The sequence below is a fragment of the Rhinoderma darwinii genome, chromosome 5 (assembly GCF_050947455.1).
Source record: "Rhinoderma darwinii isolate aRhiDar2 chromosome 5, aRhiDar2.hap1, whole genome shotgun sequence".
Classification (NCBI taxonomy): domain Eukaryota; kingdom Metazoa; phylum Chordata; class Amphibia; order Anura; family Rhinodermatidae; genus Rhinoderma; species Rhinoderma darwinii.
The window spans coordinates 251161730-251188542 of NC_134691.1; positions in this window are offsets into that span (position 1 = coordinate 251161730).

The window sequence follows — 26813 nt, forward strand, 5'->3', positions numbered from 1 at the left end:
CCCACTTGATCTCTATGGATTAATTGGGACATAAACCTGTTCAACCGTTTAGCCAGAATAGAGGTGAATATTTTAGCGTCTAGATTAAGCAATGATATCGGCCTGTAATTACCTGCCATCAAGGGGTCCTTGTTAGGTTTGGGGATAACTGTGATCATGGCTGAGAGGAATTCCGTGGGCATGGGCCGACCCCTCATCAGGTCTGTGTAAAAGGTTTTATAATATAGAGCTGTGAATCCATCAGGTCCCGGGGCCTTCCCCAATTTCAGCTCCTTAATAGTGTCCTCTACCTCATCACTCGATATCTCGACATTCAAGAATTCAATATCCTATTTAGAAAGTTGAGGAATGTTGACAGAGTCTAGGAAATCCCTCACCGCGGCCTCAGAGGGGGGGGGGAAGGGTTGGCATATAGGGTTTGGTAGAACCTGGTGAAGACCTCATGAATACGGTCCGGGTTGGAGGTGATCTGTCCCGGGCGTGACTGTATACGAAACACCTGATTGATTCGCTGCCGAGCTTTAAGTTGTTGGGCCATAAGTTTATCTGGTTTATTGGCCCATTTATAATATTTAGATTGAGTCCATCTAAGGGCTTTTTCTGTCCTATTGGTTAGTATCATATCTATCTGGAGCTTAGTGTCTTTAATAGCGCGAATGAGATATAAAGAAGGACTTCGTTGATTGGCCGCTACCAATCGGGCTAGTTTGGCTTCAAGGGCATTTTGCGCCTGAGACCTTTCTTTTTTACATCGAGATGCCATTGCTATTATCCTGCCCCTTATAAATGCTTTATGGGCAAGCCACACAGTATGTGAGTTAACATCAGGAGTGGAGTTGTCCACAAAGTACTGATAGAGTTCAGTCTGAATCTGCTGCTGAACAGTAGGGTTAGATAAGAGTGACTCATTGAGCCTCCAGGAAAAGGGCATGACACCTCGCTTAGAAAAGTCGAATTCAGCTAGTACTATATCATGATCTGACCAGGCTGATAGGATATGTCTAGAGTAGGCCAATGAGGGGAGGGAGTTTGTTGAGGATAGGATCATGTCAATCCGGGTGTATAAACGATGTGCCGGAGAAAAGTATGTATAGCCCCGTTGCGCCCCATTATATTCTCTCCACGTATCAGCAAGAGAGAGCGATCCCATAATCTTTTTGATCAAAGCTGCCTGAGTATGCGTGCGTCTAGAGGAAGCGGGTGAGGAACGGTCTAGTGTAGTGTTCATCACAAAATTAAAATCCCCACTCCATATTAAATGCTGGTATTGTAGAGAGAGTAAGGTATCATGTAACCCGTCAAAAAACTGAAGCGGGTCTTCATTTGGGGCGTACGAATTCACTATACATATGACTTTATCATATAATACACCTAGGATGATCACAAATCTGCCCTGGGGATCTACTATAGACTCAGTAACCTGGATAGGAAGACTATTCTTGATTAAGGTGATCACTTCGCGTGACTTAGAGGGAAATGTAGCAGAGTAAAATGTAGTGTATTGGGGATGGAAGAATTTAGGATGAGATGTAGGTGTGAAATGGGATTCCTGCAAACAAATAACATCAGGATTATGCTTAATATACGAGAGAAAAGCTTTTTTCCTTTTTTGCGGAGAGTTGAATCCCCTCACATTATGACTTAGTACTCTACACATAATACAAGGGAGGAAGTGGCATATTCTCGGCAGCTACATCAAGTAGAAAATTTCTAGGCATACAGTGTAACAGACGCAGGTGACTAATATTTTTGGCATATATGCTTGTACATGGCATAATGAGCGAAATAAACAAGTTAAACAAAAAACAATGGACAAATGTCCAACTATTCCGTGGAGTATTCCGCACACAGCTAGCACCGCTTGGGGTGCACATCTCTGCTACAGCAATTCTCCCAAAAATGAAGGCCAGCATGGTGGCCAGCAGCACTAAGCCTGATGACAGGATCTAGCCAGCAAGTTCCTTGGAACAAGAAATATCAACGGTGGTCTAAATGAGGCAAGATATAAAGACACAATGCGGGTCCCCAAAGGGCATGATACTCATCTGTATATCGAGCAAGGACCCTTATACATTGTGTCCTCCTATTACCCGAGGATCAGGCATCCTCGCAGTGGAGTTGGAGATTCTCGGTCCGGCTGTCCAGATCCTGGTCGGCCGTTGGGGTCTGGGCGGGAGGGCTGATATAGGGATCAATGGAAGTCCAGCAGACTGCAAGGCATCTCGACCCTCCGCCGGAGATTTAACCATATAGGTTCTGTTGCCGACCTGAAAATTAAGCGAAAAAGGGAATCCCCATCGGTAACGGATCTGGGCCTTCTGCAAAGCTTGAGTAACGTCCCGCATTTCTCTTCGTCGTTGGAGTGTAGAGGGTGCCAAGTCCGCATATAAGTGGACTGAGGGTGACATTCCCGGTAGAGGTGCTAGACTTCGAGCCGCCATTAGGATTCGATCTCTCACCTCTGGATAGTGAAATTTTAGAATCACATCGCGTGGTAAATCCTGGTTGCGTGGTCGCGTCAGGGCTCTGTGAACCCTATCCATCCGAAATAAATCAGCGGCAGCTTGGGGTAGGAGGGTACGGAACAACGTGGTGAGATTGGATTCCAAATCTGTAACAGTTTCTGGTAGGCCTCTGATACGTAGGTTTCCTCTCCGGGACCTATTCTCAAGATCTTCTAATTTTAGCTCCAGTGCCTCCAACTGTGCTGCATGTGTATCGATATCTCTGCGGTCCGTCTCCAGGGCATCCACCATGTCATCAGCCCGGTTCTCTATATCAGAGACTCGTTGCCCCACTTCATGTATTTGGCGGGAAAACTCAGCTACTGCCTGTGTTAGCTCCGTGCGGAACAATGCCGCAATATTTCTGAATAACTCATCAGTGTCAGTGTGGGTAACGATCGCTGAAGGTGAGGGCGGTAAGGATGTTTCTGCCGCTGACAAACTCTCACTGACCTGAGCAGCAGCCGGGTCGGCCATGATGGATTGCCTCGTGGTTCGGAAGATCTCCGGTATAGTTTGCGAAGGAGCTGGTGTTGCCGGTCCTCGAGGCTTTGACTTGTTGGTCCGGGTCATACTGCACATTAGTGGACTTTTTTGGCTGTGAAGGAGCTGTGTAAAACAGCGCTAATACGGCTTGATCAGTGCTGCCGGAGCGGAGCTCACATCAGGTGCGTCCTGTTCGTGGAGCTTCGCGCATGCGCCTCCCGCACGATTTTACTAAGGACAGAAGTTGTCAAACCAACCTGATTTGTTTTTATGAAGAGGTGAGTAGAAGCCTAGATAGAGGGGCCGCTGTAGATACAGTGTTTTTGAACTTTGCAAAGGCATTTGACACTATCCCTCATAGACGTCTAATGAATAAATTAAGGACTATAGGTTTAGAAAGTATAGTTTGTAATTTGATTGAGAATTGGCTCAAGGACCGTATCCAGAGTGTTGTGGTCAATGATTCTTACTCTGAGTGGTCACCGGTTATAAGTGGTGTACCCCAGGGTTCAGTGCTGGGACCACTATTATTCAACTTATTTATTAATGATAAAGAGGATGGGATTAATAGCACTATTTCTATTTTTGCAGATGAGACCAAACTATGTAGTATTATTCAGTCTATGGAAGATGTTCGTAAATTACAAGCAGATTTGGACACACTAAGTGTGTGACCATACACTTGGCAAATGAGTTTTAATGTAGATAAATGTAAAGTTATGCATTTGGGTACCAACAATCTGCATGCATCAAATGTCTTAGAGGGAGCTATACTGGGAGACTCGCTTGTTGAGAAGGATCTGGGTGTACTTGTAGATCATAAACTAAATAACAGAATGCGATATCAATCAGCTGCTTCTAAGGCCAGCAAGATATTGTTGTGTATTAAAAGAGGCATGGACTCGCGGGACAGGGATATAATACTTTACAAAGTATTAGCGCTGCCTCATCTAGAATATGCAGTTCAGTTCTGAGCTCCAGTTCATAGAAAGGATGCCCTGGAGTTGGAGAAAATACAAAGAAGAGCAACTAAACTAAAAAGGGACATGGAGAATCTAAGTTATGAGGAAATATTAAAATAATGAAACCTATTTAGCCTTGAAAAGATACGACTAAGGGGGACATGATTAGTTTGTATAAATATATGAATGGCACATACAAAAAATATGGTGAAATCCTGTTCCATGTAAAACCCCCTCAAAAAACAAGGGGGTACTCCCTCCGTCTGGAGAAAAAAAGGTTCAATCTGCAGAGACGACAAGCGTTCTTTACTGTGAAAATTGTGAATCTGTGGAATAGCTTACCACAGGAGCGGGTCACAGCAGCTACAGTAGATGGCTTTAAATAAGGCTTAGATAATTTCCTAGAACGAAAAAATATCAGCTCCTATATGAATGTGTAGAATTTTTGTTTTTCCCATCCCTTGGCTGAACTTGATGGACATGTGTCTTTTTTCAACCGTACTAACTATGTAACTTTGAAACTATGGAGATTAACTGGAAAAAGTCTAGCTTGATTCTACTTGTTCCCAAGATGAAAGATCAAGTTCCAAAAAAGTTTACGGGTGAAGAACAAGGAGATTTCTTAGACTCCACACCCCAGTCTACGCAGTGCTAAGTCGATTGTGGTTAGAAGATCCACATCTCCGTGAGAAACTTAACATAAATCCTTGGTAGTCAAACACTGACTGAGGTCTGGAACCCATGGACATCACCAAATGCTTTGTTTCCTCCCTTGAGTTGCTTTGCGAGTTGACTTAGTTCCATTGGCAGTCATAAATGCCCATGCTATAGCATTGCCTCCACCATGTTTGGTAGATGATGTGGTATGATTTGGATCATGTGCCTTTCCTTTACTTCTCCATACTGTTCTCTTCCGATTATTCTGGTACAAGTTAAATTTGTTTTCATCTGTTCACAGAATCTTGTCCTCGAACTGGGCAGGCTTTTTTTTTAAGATGCTTTCTAACAAAGTCTAATCTGGAATTTCAGTTCCTGAGTGTTACCAGTGGTTTGCATCTTCATATAAACCATCTGTATTTACATTCATAAAGGCAGCCCTTGATTGTAGACGTTGACTTTGACAATGATATGCCTACTGTACCTTCTCAATAGGGTTCTTGTCTTGGTTAAATGTCATAAAAGTATTTTTCTTTACGAATGAATTAATTCTGTGATCATCCCTTTAGGTTGTATTCCGTGGTCTTCCAGGCCTTTTGATGTATTTGTGCTCACCAGTGCATTTCTTCTTTTTAAGAATACACCAGATTATTGCTTTAGTTACTCCGAATGTTTCTTCTATGTCTCAAATAGTTGTTTTTCTTCTCAGAATAATGATGTGTCCTTCACTTGCATTGAAATCTCTTTGGACCACATATTGAGACTTCCCATGAAGCAAATGCAAATTCAACATTTGGAATAAACTTTAGATCTTTTATATTCCTAATTTTTTTTTATCATGAAATAGCAAGGGAACACGCAACACCAGATACCCACCAATTACCTATAGGGTCTGTGAAAATGGAGGGACTATGTATAAAATGGCTGAAATTTCTAAATGGTTATCGCAATATTTTTCTTAATCCCTTTAACCCCTACCCGCACCAGGACGTAACTGTCCGTCGTTGCGGGAGGTTACTTCCCGCACGAGGACGTATAGTTACTGAGTAGTTCCCGGTGTACACAGCCGGTGGCTGTGTGTGCCGGGAACCGGGATAGAAGCTGTCTCTGACAGCTAACAGTCCCGAGTCACCGGCAACGGACCCCGATTAGCGGTCCGATGCCTGCGATCGATGTGGTCGGTGGATTTGTACAGATCCACCGATCACATTGCTATAACAGTAAAATTTTTTAAAACCGTTCCCGGGACTCGTAGTTAAGTCCGGGAACGGTTACAAAGCTCCACCTACCTCCCTCCATGGCCCATGTGACCGGCAATGGACTGCTGCTATTGGTCCATTGCCGGCGAGAGCTGTGACTGGTGGGTCTGTTCAGACCCACGAATCTCAGTTCACTTTTAGCCAGGGAGGGGTTAAAAATGTCCCCAACCGACATCTAACACATGTCAGTCACCGGCAACTGACCCGTAAAAGCGGTCCAATGCCGGCGATTGATGTGATAGGTGGATCTGTACAGATCTGTACAGATACACCCATCCTCCATAAAGGTTTTGAAAAGTTTTGAAAAGTTTTCAAAACTGTTCCTGTACTCCCTCCCCCCCCTCCAACATGTTCCTCCCCCCCTCCCCCATGTCCCATGTGACCGGCAATGGACTGCTGCTATTGGTCCATTGCCGGCGAGAGCTGTGATTGGTGGGTCTGTTCAGACCCACCAATCACAGTGCGTTTTGTTGCAGAGCGGTTGAAAAATACAGGATACAGGCTCTGATCTCTTAGTTGGTGTTTAGTAGTTGGAGAGACCTGAGCCTGTATCGTGTAGTCAGTGAAAATAGAGAATAACCCCTAATTTTCACTTCCCCTGTTCCCCACCGCCTCCCAGTGTATAAGGGAGATATTTTTTCTCTTTTTTTTGATCAAAAAAATAATTTGATTTAGTTGGTTGCTCGTCTACGTCAATTCGTCGCGTTAGTCAGTGTCCGTTGTCAGTTAGTCTGTGTCAATCCGTTGTCAGCGTCAATCCATTACTGTCAGTCGCGTCACTTGTCAGTAAGTGTCAGTTAGTCAGTGTCAGTCAGTGTCCGTTGTCAGTTTGCGTCAATCCATTGTCAGCGTCAATCCATTACTGTCAGTCGCGTCACTTGTCGTCAGTGTCAGTTAGTCAGTGTCCGCTGTCCGTTAGTCAGCGTCAATCCATTACTGTCAGTGTCCGTTAGTAAGTTTTACAAAGTGGTATAAAACAAAAAAAAAAAAAATATCTTTGTTAGACTTTATTACAGTTCTGTGAGCTACGTGTGTGTAAACATATATATACGCACACACACACACCCAAAATGGCAGCGAGACTTTACACCGCTGAAGAGGCGTATGCAATGATCGCGTCCGATACGGACTCCGCGAGTGGTGAGTAACCACAGTTCATTCTCTCGTCCTCCTCCTCCAGTGACAGTGAGGAACAACCTCGTAGTCGCAGGAAGGTTAGTGCCCAGGTTCTGCCTGACCCTGAAACTGCCGATCTGCCTGACCCTGGTACAGTCAGCAGTGGTTGGTCAACCCCAACCAATTACACCCCCCAAATCCCAGAATTTACTGCTACGGCAGGCATTCACGTGCAGACAGAAGGGCTGCCTATTATTGGATTTTTAAAATTGTTCTTCACAGACAATTTGATCCAGCTCATGGTTGATCAAACCAATATTTACGCCCAACAGTTTATTTCTGAACACCCCAACGCCTTTCATGCCCAGGCCAGTCGGTGGCAACCGACTAATTGTGCAGAAATGCACAAGTATTGGGGGTTAGTCCTCAACATGGGTCTCACTAAAAGCCCGAAGTGAGATCCTACTGGTCCACGGACATTCTGTATCATTGTCCGCTGTACCGTAATACAATGACCAGATCCCGCTTTGAGGCCCTCCATAAATTTCTTCACTTTAGTGACAATTCCCAATGCCCCCCTGCGGATGACCTCAATTTTGATAGACTTTATAAAATTAGTCCCCTCATAAACATTTTATCCCAAAATTTTTCAGCAGTCTACACCCCTCAAAAAGAAATCTCTATAGATGAATCCCTGGTGCACTTCAAGGGCAGGCTGAAGTTTCGCCAATATTTGCCAAATAAGCGTGCCAGGTACTGGATAAAAATTTACAAGCTGTGTGAATCGGACACCGGATACACACACGCTTTCCGGATTTATGAGGGGAAGGACAGGACAATACAGCCCCCAAATTGTCCCCCCGTCCTGTCCACAACAGGGAAGATAGTGTGGGACCTCCTGCACCCACTGCTTGATCAGGGGTACAACCTGTACTTGGACAACTGGTATACAAGTGTACCCCTGTTCAAATGTCTAAAAGACAAAAAAACAGTGGCATGTGGGACGGTCCGAAAAAAACAGCGGCACCTTCCCAAGACCCTCATCAGCCAATCCCTTCAAATTGGCGAAAGCAGGGCATTGCTGCAGGATGGGGTCCTGTGTCTCAAATTTAGAGACAAAAAAGAGGTCTGTATGCTGACATCAATACACGACGCCAGCTGCAGTCCTGTCCCCACACGTGGATTCACATCATCCACGATGAAGCCTGCGTGCATTCAGGCATACAATAAATTCATGGGGGGGGGGGGTTGACCTGAATGATTTTAAAACCAAATAGTGCCATGAGAAAGTGCAAAATCTGGTACAAGAAACTGGCAGTGTACCTTGTCCAGCTGGCACTATATAACTCCTTTTTAATTTTTAGGAAAGCTGGCAATCCGGGTACATACTTGGAGTACCAAGAGAAAATGATAAAATTTATTTTATTTGGAGACGAGGTGCGGGAAACGTCTGCTGCTCCAAGTAATGTTTGCCGAATTGTTCCTGGGCAGCACTTTCCTAGTGAAGTGCCTGCAACAACAAGAAAAGGCAGGGCACAGAAAAGGTGCCGTGTCTGTGCAAAAAGGGGTATCCGTAAGGATAGCACATATCAGTGCGACACTTGCCCATCTAAACCCGGACTGTGCATGAAGAACTGCTTCCGCATCTACCACACCTCCCTGGATTAAAAATTTTATACTTTTAAAACCCCCACCCCTTCCTTTATCATTTTGGTCTTTTACCCATTTTTAAAATTGGACACTCTAAAAAAACGAACAAAAAAAACAACCCCTCAATATACCCCTAGATTAATACCTAATACTATAAACAAATGTGTATGATCTGCACAATTTTTTCAGGCCTATGCTTGTGGCCAAAAATCATCCAAGTAAAAATTAGGCCTCAAAACCCTCGTGGTGCTTCTTCACTTCCAGGCACTGCTAAGTGTCCAGACAACATATTTAGACCACTTTGGGGGTATTTCTAAACTCAGAAGAAAAATCTCAATCAACATTGAGGTGTCTTCCTGCACTTACATGCTGTGTCTGAAAAATCTGTCCTATAAATGACGCATTTGTGAAAAATGTAATATTTTATTTTTAATGCCAGATTTCTACTAAATTCAGCCCCAAAAAATATGGGGTCATAAAAGTGATCACACATCTAGATAAATTCTTTGAGGGGGGCAGTTTGCAAAATGGGGTCACTTCTTTGGTGTTTCCACTGTACTGGTACCTCAGGAGCTGTGAAAATGCGACATGGCACCCAAAAACCTTTCCAGCAAAAGCTGTGCTTCAAATGGTTCTCCTTCCCTTCTTAGCCCTGCCGTGGGTCTAAACAGCAGTTTATTACCACTTATGGGGTATTGCCGTAATCAGGAGAAATTGCTTTATAAATGTTGGGGTGTTTTTTCTTCTTTATTCCTTGTAAAAATGAAAAAATCCTATGTTTTTTTCAGAAAAAAAGTAGATTTTCATCTTCACAGACTAATTCCACTAAATTCTGCAAAAAAAAACTGTGGGGACAAAATGCTAACTATACCGCTAGAAAAATTCAGTGAGCGGTGTAGTTTCCAGAATGGGGTCACTTTTGGGGGGTTTCCACTGTTTTGGTCCCTCCAGGACATTGCAAACATGACATGGCACCAAAAACTATTCTAGCAAAATCTGCGCTCCAAAAGGCGCTCTTTTGCTTCTGAGCCCCGCTGTGAGTCCAAACAGCAGTTTATTACCACATATGGGGTATTTCCGTAATCGGGAGAAATTGCTTTATAAATGTTGGGGTGTTTTTTCTTCTTTATTCCTTGTAAAAATGAAAAAATTCTATGTTTTTTTCAGAAAAAAAAGTAGATTTTCATCTTCACAGACTAATTCCACTAAATTCTGCAAAAAAACTGTGGGGACAAAATGCGAACTATACCGCTAGAAAAATTCCTTGAGGGGTGTAGTTTCCAAAATAGGGTCACTTTTTGGGTGTTTCCACTGGTTTGGCACCGCAAGACCTCTTCAAACCTGACATGGTGCCTAAAACATATTCTAAAAAAAAGGATGCCCTGAAATCCAGTAGGTGCTCCTTTGCTTCTGAGGCCGGTGCCTCAGTCCATTAGAACTCTAGGGCCACATGTGGGATATTTCTAAAAACTGCAGAATCTGGGCAATAAATATTGAGTTGCATTTCTTAGGTAAAACCTTCTGTGTTACATTAAAAAATGTATTCCAAATAAATTTTGGGAAAAAAATAAAAATTTGTAAATTTCACCTGTATATTGCTTTAATTCCTGTGAAACGCCTAAAGGGTTAATAAACTTTCTGAATGCTGTTTTGAATACCTTGAGTGGTGCAGTTTTCAAAATGGGGCATTTTATTGGCACTTTCTAATATATAAGGCCCTCAAAGCCGCTTCAGATCTAAACTGGTCACTGAAAAAATAGGCTTTTGAAATTTTCGTGAAAATGTGAGAAATTGCTGCTAAAGTTCTAAGCCTTGTAGCGTCCCGGAAAAATAAAAGTACGTTGAAAAAATGATGCAAACATAAAGTAGACATATGGGAAATGTGAACTAGTAACTATTTTGTGTAGTATTATTATCTGTTTTACAAGTAGATAAATTTAAATTTAGAAAACTGCTAATTTTTAAAAAATTTCTGTCAATTTTGGTGTTTTTCACAAATAAATATTGACTTTATCAACCAAATTTTTTCATTAACTTAAAGTACAATATGTCACGAGAAAATAAATCTCAGAATCGCTTGGATAGGTAAAAGCATTCCGCAGTTATTACCACATAAAATGACACATGTCAGATTTGAAAAAATCATCTGTGTCCACAAGGCCAAAACAGACTGTGTCCTAAAGGGGTTAAAGCCTAAAGTCTACATTTTAGTCACATCTTGATTGCTTTGTTTCAAATCCATTGTGGTGTGAGCGCATAGAGAATAAATTATCAAAATTGTTTCAATGTCCAAATACTTCTAGACTGAACTAATATTGTGTAGGCCCCCCTTGTGCCACCAAAACGGCTGACCCGTGGAGGCCTGGACTCCACAAGATCTCTCAAGGGGTCCTGTGGTTTTTCGTCAGCAAGACATTAGCAGCAGATCCTTTAAGATGTGCGTTACGGCCTCAATGGATTGGACTTGTTTTTCCAGCATATGCCATAGATTCTTGATCGGATTGAGAACTTGGGAATTTGAAGGCCAAGAAAACACCTTGAACTCTTTGTCATGTTCCACAAGCCATTTTGAAACAATTGTTACAGTGTGCCAGAGCTCATTATCCTGCTGAAAAAGGCCACCTCCTTTAAAGGCATACCATGGTCAGTGTAACGTCTATGGCTGCGGACCGTCGTCCTGACTTACCCTCTGACAGCTGCGGTGGCATCTCCCTCCCACCTCACTTCCTGGTCCGGACACTGTCTCACGCAGGGTGCGCGCGCCCGTGCGTGCACGGCCTTAAAGGGCCATTATGCTCACATTTGCAAAATAGCTGCAATTAGCCCAGAATCCCTCTGGACTATAAAAGGGGCACTGCCATCTCGATCGTTGCCTGAGCGTTGTTGTGTTACCTGAAGTTTGTCCTTGCAAATGGTGTCCTAGTGTTTTCCAGTTCCCAGTGTTTGCCGTTACTGCTGCCTGTATCCTGTATCCCATGCTACAGTGCCTCTGTGCCTTCAAGAGTTGGAGTCATGTTGTGCCCTCCGCTGCATCTATTGTGTCGCACCCCGTAGGGTGTCTGTCTACTGTCGGAGCCTCATCTTAGCCTGAAACTACCGCTACTATCTACTTTGCCTCTGGTACCCTTTCAGAACTATAGACATTGCATTAAACCTGTTTGGCCAGCTGCTATCCCGCTACGTGGGTTCACACCCCGTGCCATGACAGCCAGGAAGGTGTGCACTTGGTCTGCCTGATGTAAAAAAAAACATGATTCATAAGACCAGACCACCTTCTTTTCTGTTGCTCCATGGCCCAGTTTGGATGCTTTGGTGGTGGACAGGGGTAAACAATGGCACTTTGATCGGTCTCCGGCTACGCAGCCCCATATATAGCAAGCTGTGAAGCCTTGTGTGTTCTGTGTCACGGACACAGGGTATGTGAACCCACTAGGCCGCTCCGCCGTAGCGGGGAGGCAGCTGACCAGTTCACAGTCTATGCGAAAGTCAATGGCAGACAGTAATGCTTGGGTACCTGAAATAGTCCGGACGGTGGCTGTGGCTACAGCACGGATGGAGGCTGGTGCGGCAGGTGGCACCAGACGTGGCGGGCAGTATGCGATGAAGCAGAAGACACTTGACGTGGCAGACAACACTGGACGTGGCAGAAGACACGACTCCAATGCTGGTAAGCACAGGAACTGGAACAATACATAATACAGGAACGGGTAACAGGGCACGGGTAACAGCTGGAACGGGAAACACTAAGGGACCATTTGCGAGACAGACTGGGATAGACTAACAACGCTCAGGCAAGGATTAGAAGGCCTGGGGCCTTCTTATAGACCAGGAAATTGTGGCAGTTGATGATGATGACAACTTCCTATTTGCGCGCACTGGTCCTTTAAGGCCGGGCGTGAGCGTGCGCGCGCACCCTACGGGACACAGCCGAATGGAGCGGAAGTGAGCGCTAGCGTCTCCTAGGAGGGAGTCGGGGACCAGCGCTCACGGATCCATGGCTGCGGGCGTCAGGAGGTGAGTAAACACGACGGTCCGCGGCCATGGACGCTACAGTATCCCCCCTCTTACACCCCCTCTTCTTGGGGCCAGAGCGAGAGAGGAATTTTTTAATAAGAGCAGGAGCGCTGAGGTTCTCTTCTGGCTCCCAGGACCTCTCCTCAGGACCAAACCCTCTCCAGTCCACCAAACAGAAAGTCCTTCCTCCTACCCTTTTGCAGTCCAGGATCTCTTTTACCTCGAATACATCAGAAGGACCGCTGGGGGCAACTGTGGAACTAGAAGTCTTGCTGTAACGGTTCAGGACCACTGGTTTCAGGAGGGACACATGGAAGGAGTTAGGGATTCTGAGGGTAGGAGGCAGCCGCAGTTAATAGGAGACAGGGTTGATCTTTTGCAGAATCTCAAAAGGACCAAGGAACCTGGGGGCGAACTTGTATGAGGGTACCTTCAAGCGAACGTTTCGAGAGGACAGCCAGACTTCAGTCCCCGGAAGATACTGAGGCGGCTCTCTTCTCTTAGTATCTGCCTTTCGCTTCATGCGATCAACTGCCAGCAAAATAGCGGACCGGGTCTGTTGCCAGATTTGCAGGAAGTCCCCATATGCAGAGTTAGCAGCGGGTACCTGAGATGAAGTCGACACAGGAAGAGGGACTCTGGGATGTTGACTGTACACGATGTGAAACGGAGTGGAGGTGGTGGACTCACTTGTGTGGTTGTTGTATGAAAACTCGGCCCATGCAAGAAGCTGTACCCAGTTATCGTGCTGTGAAGAGATGAAGTGGCGGAGATAATTTTCCATGATCTGGTTGAAACTCTCAACTTGCCCATTGGATTGGGGGTGATAGGCAGAGCAAAAGTCCAAACTCACATCCAGGAGTTTACAGAGGGCTCTCCAGAACTTAGAGGTAAACTGAACCCCCCGGTCAGACACAATGTGTAGAGGCAAGCCATGCAAGCGAAAGATGTGCTGAATGAAGAGACTCGCCAGTCGGGGAGCAGAAGGTTGGCCGGTCAGCGGGATAAAATGTGCCATCTTAGAGAACTGGTCCACCACCACCCAGATGGTGTTGCATCCTGCTGAGGGAGGAAGGTCTGTGACGAAGTCCATTGCGATGTGCTGCCAGGGGGCACTGGGTACAGGCAGAGGTTGAAGCAGGCCGGCAGGCTTGGAGTGAGTCACTTTGTTAGAGGCACACACAGAGCAAGCAGAGACAAAGTCCAGAACATCTTTAGGTAGCTTGGGCCACCAGAAGTGACGGGCAATCAGGTCTTGGGTTTTACGGACACCAGCGTGCCCAGCTAGTTTAGAACTGTGTCCCCAGCGGAGAATTCTTTTTCTGTCTGCCAACCGAACAAAAGTCTTCCGCGGAGGGATATTTCTAAGCTGCAGAGGATTAGCGGTGACAACGCAGGATTGGTCTATGATCGTCTGAAGGGACTCCACCGTGTCTTCCATCTCAAATGATCTGGAGAGGGCATCAGGCCTCATATTCTTGTCAGCGGGACGGTAGTGGAGCAGAAATTGGAAACGGGTGAAGAACAGCGACCACCTGGCTTGACGGGGATTTAGTCTTTGAGCAGACTGAAGGTAGGTGAGGTTCTTGTGGTCGGTGAAGATCAGGATGGGGTGAGCAGCGCCCTCCAGAAGATGTCTCCACTCCTCCAGGGCCAATTTGATAGCCAGTAGCTCCCAATCTCCAATGGAGTAATTGCGCTCAGCAGAAGAAAACAGTCTTGAGTAGTAGCCACATACCACTGCCTTTCCTTTGGAGCTCCTCTGGAACAGAAGTGCACCTGCACCAACAGAGGAATCGTCCACTTCTATTGAGAACTGCCGAGACACGTCAGGGTGATGGAGGATTGAAGCTGAAGGCTTTCTTGAGGCTAATGAATGTGGACTCTGCCTCTGGAGTCCACACCTTGGCGTTCACACCCTTCTTGGTAAGGGTAGAGATGGGAGCCGTCAGAGAAGAAAAGTTCGGAATAAACTGCCGGTAGAAATTGGCGAATCCCAGCAACAGTTGTATGGCCATTAGGCCTTGAGGACGTGGCCATTCCAGGACAGACTTTAGTTTCTCAGGGTCCATCTTAAGGCCTTGATGCGAGATGACGTAGCCCAGGAAGGGCAAAGACCTCTTTTCAAAGGTGCACTTTTCCAACTTGGCATACAAGCTATTCTCTCTTAGTCGCAGAAGAACTTGACGAACATGCCTCCGATGGGTCATCAGATCTGGGGAGAATATTAAAATGTCATCGAGATAAACTACAACACACATATAGAGGAGATCTCGGAAGATATCATTAACGAACTCCTGAAATACTGCGGGAGCATTACACAGTCTGAAGGGCATCACTAAGTATTCGTAGTGCCTAGTGGCAGAAGACACGACTCCAATGCTGGTAGGCACAGGAACTGGAACAATACGGAATACAGGAACGGGTAACAGGGCACGGGTAACATCTGGAACGGGAAACACTAAGGGACCATTTGCGAGACAGACTGGGATAGACTAACAACGCTCAGGCAAGGATTAAAAGGCCTGGGGCCTTCTTATAGACCAGGAAATCGTGGCAGTTGATGATGATGACGACTTCCTATTTGCGCGCACTGGCCCTTTAAGGCCAGGCGCGAGCGTGCGCGCGCACCCTACGAGACATAGCCGAATGGAGCGGAAGTGAGCGCTGGCGTCTCCTAGGAGGGAGACGGGGACCAGCGCTCACGGATCCATGGCTGCGGGCGTCGGGAGGTGAGTAAACCCGACGGCCCGCGGCAATGGACGCTACATTCTGACACCTTTCTATAATAGCCAGCAGTAACATTTTCAGGAATTTATGCTACAGTAGCTCTTCTGTGGGATCGGACCAGATGGGCTAGCCTTCGCTCTCCCACATGCATCAATGAGCCTTGGGCACTTATAATTGTGTCACCTGGTAATCCTTTCTTGGACCACTTTTGGCACATACTAATCACTTCATGCCGGGAACACCCCATAAAACCTGCCGTTTTGGAGATGCTCTGCATCTAGCCATCGCAATTTGGCCCATGTCAAAGTCATTCAGATCCTTATGCTTGCCCATTTTCCCTGCTTCAAACACATCAGCTTAAAGAACTGACTGTTCACTTGCTTCCTAATATATTGTAGAAATGAGCAAAATTCCTAAAATTAATTTTGCTTTAAATTAGATCAAATTAGTTGCATGATTTTATTTGGACTGAATAAATTCGTCGCAAATTGCAAGTTCCCCGTTATCTTTGAAAACTTGTATCTGAATCTCTGATGTCTTCTAGGACTGCATCTAAACCCTATTAGTGCCAAGCCAGAATTAGTAATGTCATCCACCTATGCCCTCATGATTGGCTGGGCTAGAGGCATGGATAACCGCAGTGCATTTTGGGAAGACTGGCTGCAAGGTCATGTGATTCTTTTTCTAATCTGCAAAATTGTAGTTGAGTCAGAAAAACAACTCCTTAAAGAGGCTCTGTCACCAGATTTTGCAACCCCTATCTGCTATTGCAGCAGATCGGCGCTGCAATGTAGATTACAGTAACGTTTTTATTTTTAAAAAACGAGCATTTTTGGCCAAGTTATGACCATTTTTGTATTTATGCAAATGAGGCTTGCAAAAGTACAACTGGGCGTGTTTACAGTAAAAGTCCAACTGGGCGTGTATTATGTGCGTACATCGTGGCGTTTTTACTTCTTTTACTAGCTGGGCGTTAGGAATGGGAGTGTATGATGCTGACGAATCAGCATCATCCACTTCTGTTCGTTAACACCCAGCTTCTGGCAGTGCAGACACACAGCGTGTTCTCGAGAGATCACGCTGTGACGTCACTCACTTCCTGCCCCAGGTCCTGCATCGCGTTCGTTACATCGGCACCAGAGGCTACAGTTGATTCTGCAGCAGCATCAGCGTTTGCAGGTAAGTAGCTACATCGACTTACTTGCAAATGCCGATGCTGCTGCAGAATCAACTGTAGCCTCTGGTGCCGATGTGTCCTCGCTCGTCCGACACGATGCAGGACCTGGGGCAGGAAGTGAGTGACGTCACAGCGTGATCTCTCGAGAACACGCTGTGTCTGCACTGCCAGAAGCTGGGCGTTCTGAAGAGAAGTGGATGATACTTCTCGTCAGAACGCCCAGCTAGTAAAAGTAGTAAAAACGCCCCGATGTAACACACATAATACACGCCCAGTTGGACTTTTACTTTAAACACGCCCAGTTGGACTTTAGCAAGCCTCATTTACATAAATACAAAAATGGTCATAACTTGGCCAAAAATGCTCGTTTTTTAAAAAATAAAAACGTTACTGTAATCTACATTGCAGCGCCTATCTGCTGCAATAGCAGATAGGGGTTGCAAAATCTGGTGACAGAGCCTCTTTAAGTTGTGCTACTGGGCTGAAATATCATAGCGGAGAATAGAATAAAACAAATAGATACTCCTTAAATATCTAATAAAAAAGAGTAAGACTAATTACATCATATACAATAAATACCTTTTATAATATACATTATATACCTTTTATATATTATTGTATATGATTTATTGTATATGATGTAATCCGTTTTATTCTTTTTATTAGATATTTGAGGAGTATCTTTTATTTTACAAAAGTCTCTGTCCTCCTTAACCTAACCTTCATAGCAGACTTGTGTGTCATCACTATACTTTGTATATATATACATATTGTTTTTTACCACTTTTATATTCCTAAAGAAGACATTGGTGCAAGGTCAAAACGCGTTGCAGTTCCACACCGATAAAAAGAAGGAGATATTAATTTGAGAATTGATGTTTATGGGGCATGTATTCACAGGATGTATTTTTTTCTCCTTGAACAACGGGAAGCACCTTTAAGTCAATACCCAATGTCGACGTTGCAAACCTGCAAGCTGTGATTCACTGTTACTCTAAATTAACATGCAATCAAAGTGAGTTGTGCAAATGATCCAGCACAAACAAAAAAGGTGAGCAATCCTTTCATATCACTTGAGCTTTTTATACCTTGATGATATCACCTTAAAGGAGAAATGGATCTTTTTTTCCTTTTAGTTTACTCTGTGAAATGGCACCCGCCATTTTATCCACAAATCATATGCCCGAAACCCCAAAAGACTCGGATTTCACCGAATACAAACCTTTTTTGAAATTTGGACCGGATCTGGAGAATCTATTCACTCATCTCTAATCCTACCACTTGACAGGCGCCATTGTAACAAGAAAAACTGTTTTATTCATTGCACCTGTCAGTGATTTTAATGTTATGACTGATCGGTGTACAGTATACATTTATATATATATATATATATATATATATATATATATATATATATATATATACATACACATATTATACATATATTCATATGTTGTGGTGGGGCAGCTACTAAGCGAACATGGAAAGGACTGGGTTTCTGGAAGGGAAAGAGAAAAGAAGATTCCTCTCCATCCTTTAGGGCAGTCCAGAGCTTGGGCTGTCTAATGAGCCTTGTTAGGTGCTAGCTGAGAAGGCTCCTTAACCCCTAGGTGCACCAGGACGCAACTATACGTCCAGGTGGCCAGTATCTTAGCGCACCAGGATGTACAGTTACTGCGCTGTTCCCGGTGCACACTGTCGGTGACAGTATGCACCAGGAATGGGGAGGTCAGCTGTCCCCAACAGCTAACGCTCCCCAGTCACCGGCAATGGACCCGTAAAAGCGGTCCAATACAGGCGATTGATGTAATCGGTGGATCAGTACAGATCCACCATTACATCATTTCTGCAAATAAAGTATTAAAAACCTTTCCCGGGACATGTAATTAGTCCCGAAACGGTTACTATGGACCGCCCCCCATGCCCCATGTGACTGCCAATGGACGAACAGCAGTGGTCCATTGCCGGCCATTGCCGTTATTGGTGGGTCTGTTGAGACCCACCAATCATAGTGCGTTTTTAGCCGGAGGAGGGTAAAAAATCCCCCCTCCAACAGCTAACACTGCCCAGTCACCGGTAATGGACCCGTAAAAGCGGTCCAATGCCCCCGTGATCGATGTAATCGGCGGATCTGTACAGATCCACCGATTACATAGTTTCTGCAAATAAAGAATTTTTAAAAACCGTAAATTAGTCCGGCAACAGTTACTATGGACACCCCCCTGCACCATGTGACCGGCAATGGACCAATAGCAGTGGTCCATTGCCGCCGATTGCTGTGATTGGTGGGTCTGCTCAGACCCACCAATCACAGTGCGTCTTTCACCCAGGGTGGGTGAAAAATACCCGACACAGACTCTGATCTCTTTGTTGGTGAAGAGAAGTTGGGGAGATCAGAGCCTGTGTCGTGTTGTGTGCCCCCCACAAAGTTAAAATTAAAATTAACCTCTAATTTCCCTCTCCCATGTTCCTAGTGTGTGACTCCACACATCTCCCAGTGTATAAGGGAGATTTAAAAAAAAAAATTCATCCATAAATCACTAAAAATAATTTAGCTCTTAGGTAGTTGTCTAGGTCGTCTACGTCAATTCGTCGCGTCAGTTAGTCAGCGTCAATCCATAGCATCAGTTAACAGTTAGCGTCAATCCGTAGCATCAGTTGAGTCACTTGTCAGTTAGTGTCAATCCATCACTGTTAGTCGCGTCACTTGTCAGTTAGTGTCAATCCGTCACTGTCGGTCTAGTCACTTGTCAGTTAGTCAGCATTCGTGTCCGTTAGTAAGTGGTAATAAGTGTTATAAAAACAAACAAGACCAAAAAAAATAAATTGTGTTTGTTAGTGTTTAGTGTTTTATGTGCAAAAACGAAAATAAAATCTTTGTTACACAACAGTTTGTTACAGCTACGTGTGTATAAACTACAAATATATATTTACACACAAATTAATAAAATAGCTGTGAAGCTTTACACCGCTGAAGAGGCGTATGCCATGATCGCATTCGATACAGACTCAGCGAGCGGTGAGGAACCAGAGTTCTTTCTCTCATCCTCCTCTTCTAGTGACAGTGAGGAACCTCCTCATAGTCGCAGGAGGGTTAGTGCCCAGGTTCTCCCTGACCCTAGTACTGGCAGCAGCGATTGGTTACCCACAACTAATTACATCCCCCAAATCCCAGAATTTACTGCTGTGGCAGGAATTCACGTGCAGACGGAAGGAATACCTGTAATTGGATATTTCAAATTGTTCTTTACCGACAATTTGATAGAGCTTATGGTGGACCAAACCAACATCTACGCCCACCAATTTATAGTCGAACACCCAAACTCCTTTTATGCCCAGCCTAATCGTTGGCAACACGCTAATTGTGCAGAAATGCAAATATATTGGGGTTAGTACTCAACATAGGTCTCACTAAAAAGCCCAAAGTGAGATCCTACTGGTCGATGGACTTTTTATTTCATTGTCCGTTGTACCGAAATACACCCCTGACAAAGAGATTTTAGTTGATGAATCCCTGGTGCACTTCAAGGGTAGGCTGAAGTTTTGCCAATATGTGCCCAATAAGCGAGCCAGGTACGGGATCAAGGTCTACAAGCTGTGTGAGTCTGAGACCGGATACACATATGCTTTACGAATCTATGAGGGGAAGGACAGGACAATACAGCCCCCAAATTGTCCCCCGTCCTGTCCACAACAGGGAAGATAGTGTGGAACCTCCTGCACCCACTACTTGATCAGGGGTACAACTTGTACTTGGATAACTGGTACACAAGTGTACCCCTGTTCAAATGTCTAACAGACAAAAAAAACTGTAGCATGTAGGACGGTCCGAAAAAACCAGCGGCACCTTCCCAAGACCCTCATCGGCCAATCCCTGCAAATTGGAGAAAGCAGGGCATTGCTGCAGGATGGGGTCCTATGTCTGAAATACCGGGATAAAAAATATGTATGCATGCTGACATCTATGCATGACGCCAGCTGCACCCCTGTCCCCACACGTGGATTCAGAACGTCCACGATGAAGCCTGTGTGCATTCAGGCATATAATAAATTCATGGGGGGGTTGACCTGAATGACCAGGAGTTAAAACCATATAGTGCCATGCGGAAAAGCAAAATTGCTGCTAAAGTTCTAAATCTTGTAACGTCCTAGAGAAATAAAAGGATGTTCAAAAAACTATGCAAACATAAAGTAGATATATGGGAAATGTTAACTAGTAACTATTTTGGGTGGTATTACTATCTGTTTTACAAGCAGATACACTTAAATTTAGAAAAATTCTATTATTTGCAAATTTTCTCTAAATGTTGGTGTTTTTCACAAATAAATATTAAAGTGGTCGACCAAATTTGTTCACTAACATAAAGTATAATATGTCACGAGAAAACAATCTCAGAATCTCTTAGATAGGTATAAGCGTTCCAAAGTTATTACCACATAAAATAACACGTCAGATTTGAAAAAAATCGGCTGTGCCACAAGGCCAAGACAGGCTGCGTCCTAAAGGGGTTAAAGGGAATGTGTCATCAGAAAATAACATATTATTTGTCAATTTTTTATGTTAAAAATAATTTAAGAATTTTTGGTGATTTTATTTTTATCTTCTATGACAAAAGCTAAATTAAAAAATTATCCTAAAACCGGTCCATCAAAAAGTGGAGCATGCCCTATTTTCGGCCGTTCTCCCGGCCGCACGGCTCCCATAGAAGTCTTTGGGGCCGTGTAAAGCTCTGTTCCCCTCCTCACAGTGCAAAGTGCATGTAAAGAGGAGGAGGAGGGTATTTTTTTTTGCTCCCTGTAGCAGCGGAATCCCTAATCCCCGGCCACAGCATTGCCGAAGCTGTGGCCGGGGGTTCCGCTCCAGGATAAGTGCCTGACTTCACTGTCCATATATGGACACAGTGACGTCAGGGACTTCTGAAGCGGAATCCCTGGCGCTGTGGCCAATGGGAAGTGTTTGGCAAAAATGTACAAATGAAATTCATCCATTTTTAAAACGGACAGGGAAAAAAACTGATGCAAAACGGGTCAAAATCAGCCGTTAAAAACCGGAAACACGGCCCGGAACGGAACCGGAATGGATGCAAAACGGCTGAGAAAAACAGACCAAAACGGATGTTTTTATTAGCCGACAATCGAACCCTGTTGTGTGAATAGAGCCTTGGTAGGTCGCCCCTAGAAGTCAATGGGTCCATGTATCTGCTGTAAAGCATATTGCTAAATGCTGCTAACAGCAGCTCAGGCAAGATGGCAGCCCCATAATGAATAATAACAAAATCTTAAATACAAAAATAAAGATATACTAGAAAAATATAGGATTTTTAACTATCTGCTTTTACGTAGGAAAAACAAAATAAGAGAGGTATTGCCAGCCCATGGGATTCAAGAGTTCTGGTAAGAACATGTGTTTGTTTTGAGGTGCTAGGCAGTAGGCTTTTCATAGTGATAACTAGAGAATCTATGTGTTTAGTTAGGGACCGAAGGATCTACATGTAAAATACAAACAAGGGCGGCACTATAATTTAAAGAGATGCGGGTGCAAGCCTCGGGGCCTCAACCTCCAGTCCTATAATATATATATATATATATATATATACACGGATGAATAAAAAGATCCAGCGCCACCAGTATAATGCGGGTGCAAGCCAACGGGAGCAGACCAAGATCCCAATAATGTACGATGCAGAAATAAGGCAGCACTCCATTCAAATCAAGGTGAAAAAAGAGGGTACTTTATTGTCCCATAGACAGCAACGTTTCAGCTCCTTCCACTGGAGCCTTTCTCAAGCTTGAGAAAGGCTCCAGTGGAAGGAGCTGAAACGTTGCTGTCTATGGGACAATAAAGTACCCTCTTTTTTCACCTTGATTTGAATGGAGTGCTGCCTTATTTCTGCATCGTGTATATATATATATATATATATATATATATATATATATATATATATATATTGTAACAGATGCTTTCAGCAACCTGCACTACATCTCTAGAAAAGTGTTCTTTCTCAGAAGAACTGACATTCCTGACTCCGTTACAGCTGGTCCTCTTAAAGGTAAACTTTAGTTTAAAGAGACTCACGGGCTTCATTTGTCAAATATGCAAGTTGTTATCACTGGGGAGTTGTGAGCACAGGCAAGTGGACAGAGTATAAATAATTTTAAAGATGTATTCTAATTAAATTGATATTGAAACTGTGTCTGCTTCTTTTTATCCTTACAGCAGATTTCATTCAGGAAAGCAAAATATAGCACATGGGAATGAATTTTAACTACATGCTTCAATCTTCATGAAAACACTTCTTTATTAAGCAGGTTGAGAGCCAAAATTGGGACTGAGAATAGCCCTACACTATTTGTCTTTAATACAAATTACACTATTTGTCTAAATGTTACCATTTTTTAATGATATAGAAGTAAACATATACGTTCCATTTTATCATATAAAATCACATCAGTTTAATGTCATCTTTAGAATTTTGTTTAATTAATTTCCTGTTGTTTGTTTACCACCAACATATACCGCAGCAAAGTATAAAGATTGTCATTACTCACATCAGTACCTGTTTGCAATTACGACAATTTAATTACGCCTATACACACTTTTATACTAAGGCCAATTTCATATGAAGCCAATTACCCTATCAGTATGTATTTGGAGCATTGGAAGACACAGAGAACACGGAGAAAACCCATGCAAACATAAGGAAAACATGCAAACTCCATATAGATGTTGTCCTTAGTCATATTCAAATTCTGAACCCCAGTGGTGCAAGGCAACAGATGTAATCACTAACCCATTGTGTTCAACTTCAAAAAGGACTTTTGTACTAGTGCACTTAAAGAGGACCTGTCATGTTTTTTATTTTTTATCTTTTTGGCCCTCCCGTTGTTCCGTCATGGCCCCTGCTCTGCTTGGTGCCTAGTATGCTAATTTTGAGTAAAGTTACAGAGAGGAGGAGACCTCATCTCTTCAAAGTAGGCATTGCCTCCTGCATCACTGTGATGCTTCCATCCCACAACTTTTTTCTCATAGATACATACGAAATTAAATTGAAGGTACACAGAGATACAATATAGGTCCATAGAAGGATATAGGCACTGTACAACATGGATTTGTAATACGACAGTCTGCATGATACCTTAACGTAAGGATACATTAAACCCAGAATTTGAATAACATTTATAGTAGTTGTAAAGGATCTGCCAGACACAGCTTCTGTGTCAACGCCCATAGGTAATCAGTCTGCACCTGCTTCTATGTCTGTGAGACTGACTCCATCTTCCACCACTCAGGATGGCAGGCTTAGGAGTGGGAGAGCCTATCACAGCCTGGCCAGATGGAGCTAGCTCCTGCCCTCTGTCTATTTATACCTGCCTTTCCTGTTCCTCCTTTGCTTGTGATTATGTAATGTCGGGGTAGGGAGACAGACAGGTGAGCCCTAATCTACCCGCCACGCAGTCCCTGCCTACTTGCAACGACCCGCCCTAGGTGGATGGGGTACAACATGGGCGACGGTCCCTACACTCAATAGGTGCACGACAGACAAACAGACAAGGGTACAAAGAAGCCGGTGAAATGGGGAAGTTGCCCACGGGAAACCGTGAGCAACAAGCGAGGTGAACGAGCCGAGTGAAACCAGAAGATGAGCGAGGTACAAAAATGCTGAGCAGAAGAGTGGTCAGAAAAGCCAAGGTCAATAACAAGCAGAGGGTAGTAGTTCAAGAAGCTGCAGCAGGGCCAGGAAACCAGCAGAGAAGAATCACAAGCAAAGGAGGAACAGGAAAGGCAGGTATAAATAGACAGAGGGCGGGAGCTAGCTCCGTCTGGCCAGGCTGTGATGGGCTCTCCCACTCCTAAGCCTGCCATCCTGAGTGGTGGAAGATGGAGTCAGTCTCACAGACATAGAAGCAGGTGCAGACTGATTACCTATGGGTGTTGACACAGAAGCTGTGTCTGGCAGATCCTTTACAGTAGTATAAATTTAAGTAATGGTTGGTCAAAGGCATGTCATAAATGTTGAAAGTTGGAAAACCCCTCTACATATGAGAGATTAACAGCAATACAAGTGTAGTTGAGAATTGTAAAAGTACTGCAGCAAAAAACACATTTTAGACATTTTAAATAAATATTTTTCTAGAACTATTTCTATAGGAAACGGCATGTGCAGTGCTGAATAATAAAACCGTTTAGGCTTCTTGTTTATATCCATTGAAGTCAATAGGAAAAAAATTGCTCAACATTAGAAAGTTGATCTAATATTTCAACTGCAAATTTCCATGGTTGAAGAAGAGTGGCAAAACTCTTTCAATAAAAATAATAATAATAAAAATAAAAATATATTTTTTTATTTTTTTAAGCATGAGCAATTCTGAGTCTTTGTAAGGAGAGGTGGTAAGGAAAAATAAAGCACAAGTCATTTAGAATGAATCATTATTATTTATTATTAATAATGTGTTCACTCACATCTCTTCTGGATAAACAATGCTTTAGTCGTTGGACATCTGAAATGTTTTTCTACGAGGCTAAGACAGCAACACAATTTCAGATATTGTAGAGGTTACAAAAACAAATGCAGTCAAATTACAGCTATTCGTTTGTCAGCTGATGTTGTTTTAAGGGCTGAGCCCATCTATCTCTTCAATGTACGTGTGAATAGTTTTTATGCTTTGAGTTGAAATTATTATTGTTTTATCAATTAAAAAATGGAAATCTGGTACTTCTCCTACATGACAGAATTTATATTGAGGATTTATATCCTTAATTAAAGTAAATGTTCCTAAATCTAACTCTTAATGTATGTGGGATTTAGAATAGGGATGCTTGAAATAAATCAAATAACTAAATTAGATGAACAATAAATAAATAAATAAAACAGTAAAAAAAAAAACTCTAGCTTTCTATATATATATTTGTATATTGTATTAAGCAAATATGATTTATTAATCAAAATAAATAACTAAATACAGAATAGAATTAGCAAAATAATAGTGCAGAAGAGCAAAATTATATCTATGCACATAAAATGAGATCCTAATATGCCCCTTTCATGGAAAACAAATTAATGATAAGTCTTATACTACACTGTGCTGCTTAATAAGAAGACATATTTTTAAAAGTAATTTAGTCATATATTTATACATTAGATCACGCATATTTTCTGGTCCAGCCACTATTACTTAGTGGAAAGAACGCAAAAAAATACATGGTAACTTTGCTCAACTAGATAGTCAAGTCCATAAAAATATAGAGACATATGTTAAAGAGATTGTCTACTAAATAATTATGACATGTCAATCAAATATACTATACCGGAAGATGGGACCCCCATTGATTTAGAGAATGAGCGGACCCTGTGACCCTTTCTCAATGAGTAGCAGGCAAAGGTTTCCATTACTCCTATTGATTTAAATAGATAGTGACTATATATGGGTCGCATAAATTGCCCAAGAGCATAGAGAGTCACCTAATTCTTTTATTCATGATGAAAATAAAAACCATTAGAAAAACAGATTAAAACGGATGAAAACTGGGCCCATTGTGATCTTTTTTTGTTCTTTATTTTTAACACTTTCAATGCAGACATAGGCAAACTAAAAACAAGTAGAAACAGACAAAATAATACTAAAGTTATATAAGAAAGACGCTAAATTTCAAAAAGGAATAAAACGGAGTTTAAGTCTTTAATTTATTAACTTAATATAAAGGTTTTCATTTTCATAGCTATACAACTATGGTATTAATGACAGCACAGTCGGTAATAATAGAAAAAGCTTAAAGAAATGATCATGCTCATGCTTTTATAGAGTACCTATCACCAGGCAGAGGTCATTCTTTTAAGGCATCAATTATATTCCCTGCTATAGTGGGCTTTGAAAGGGTGTAAGCAGCTGGCCAAGGGGCAGCTTTATGTAAGCCCGTTAATTGGCCGAGGGGCTCACATAAAGGTTTCTTCAGCCTGCTCTGACTTACACAGTTTTGAAAGGATCAGAGCAGCTGGAAGGTGTCCTCACATCAGCCCCCTTGGCCAGTAAGAAGTGCAGAGAAGGCTCACACGCCTGCATTAGCATACAGCATGGATAATCTTTCAGCTCGCCAATTGAATGATCGCATTTAGTTAGTACAGATGCACCTCCTATCTTCCTGTTAGCAGGGCACCTTTTAGATACTCTAAAAGAAAACACTGTCTAGTGATGGAGGCTCCCTTAGGGTTCATTCAGACGAGCGTGTTCCACGTCCGTGTGATGTCCGTTGAAATAACTG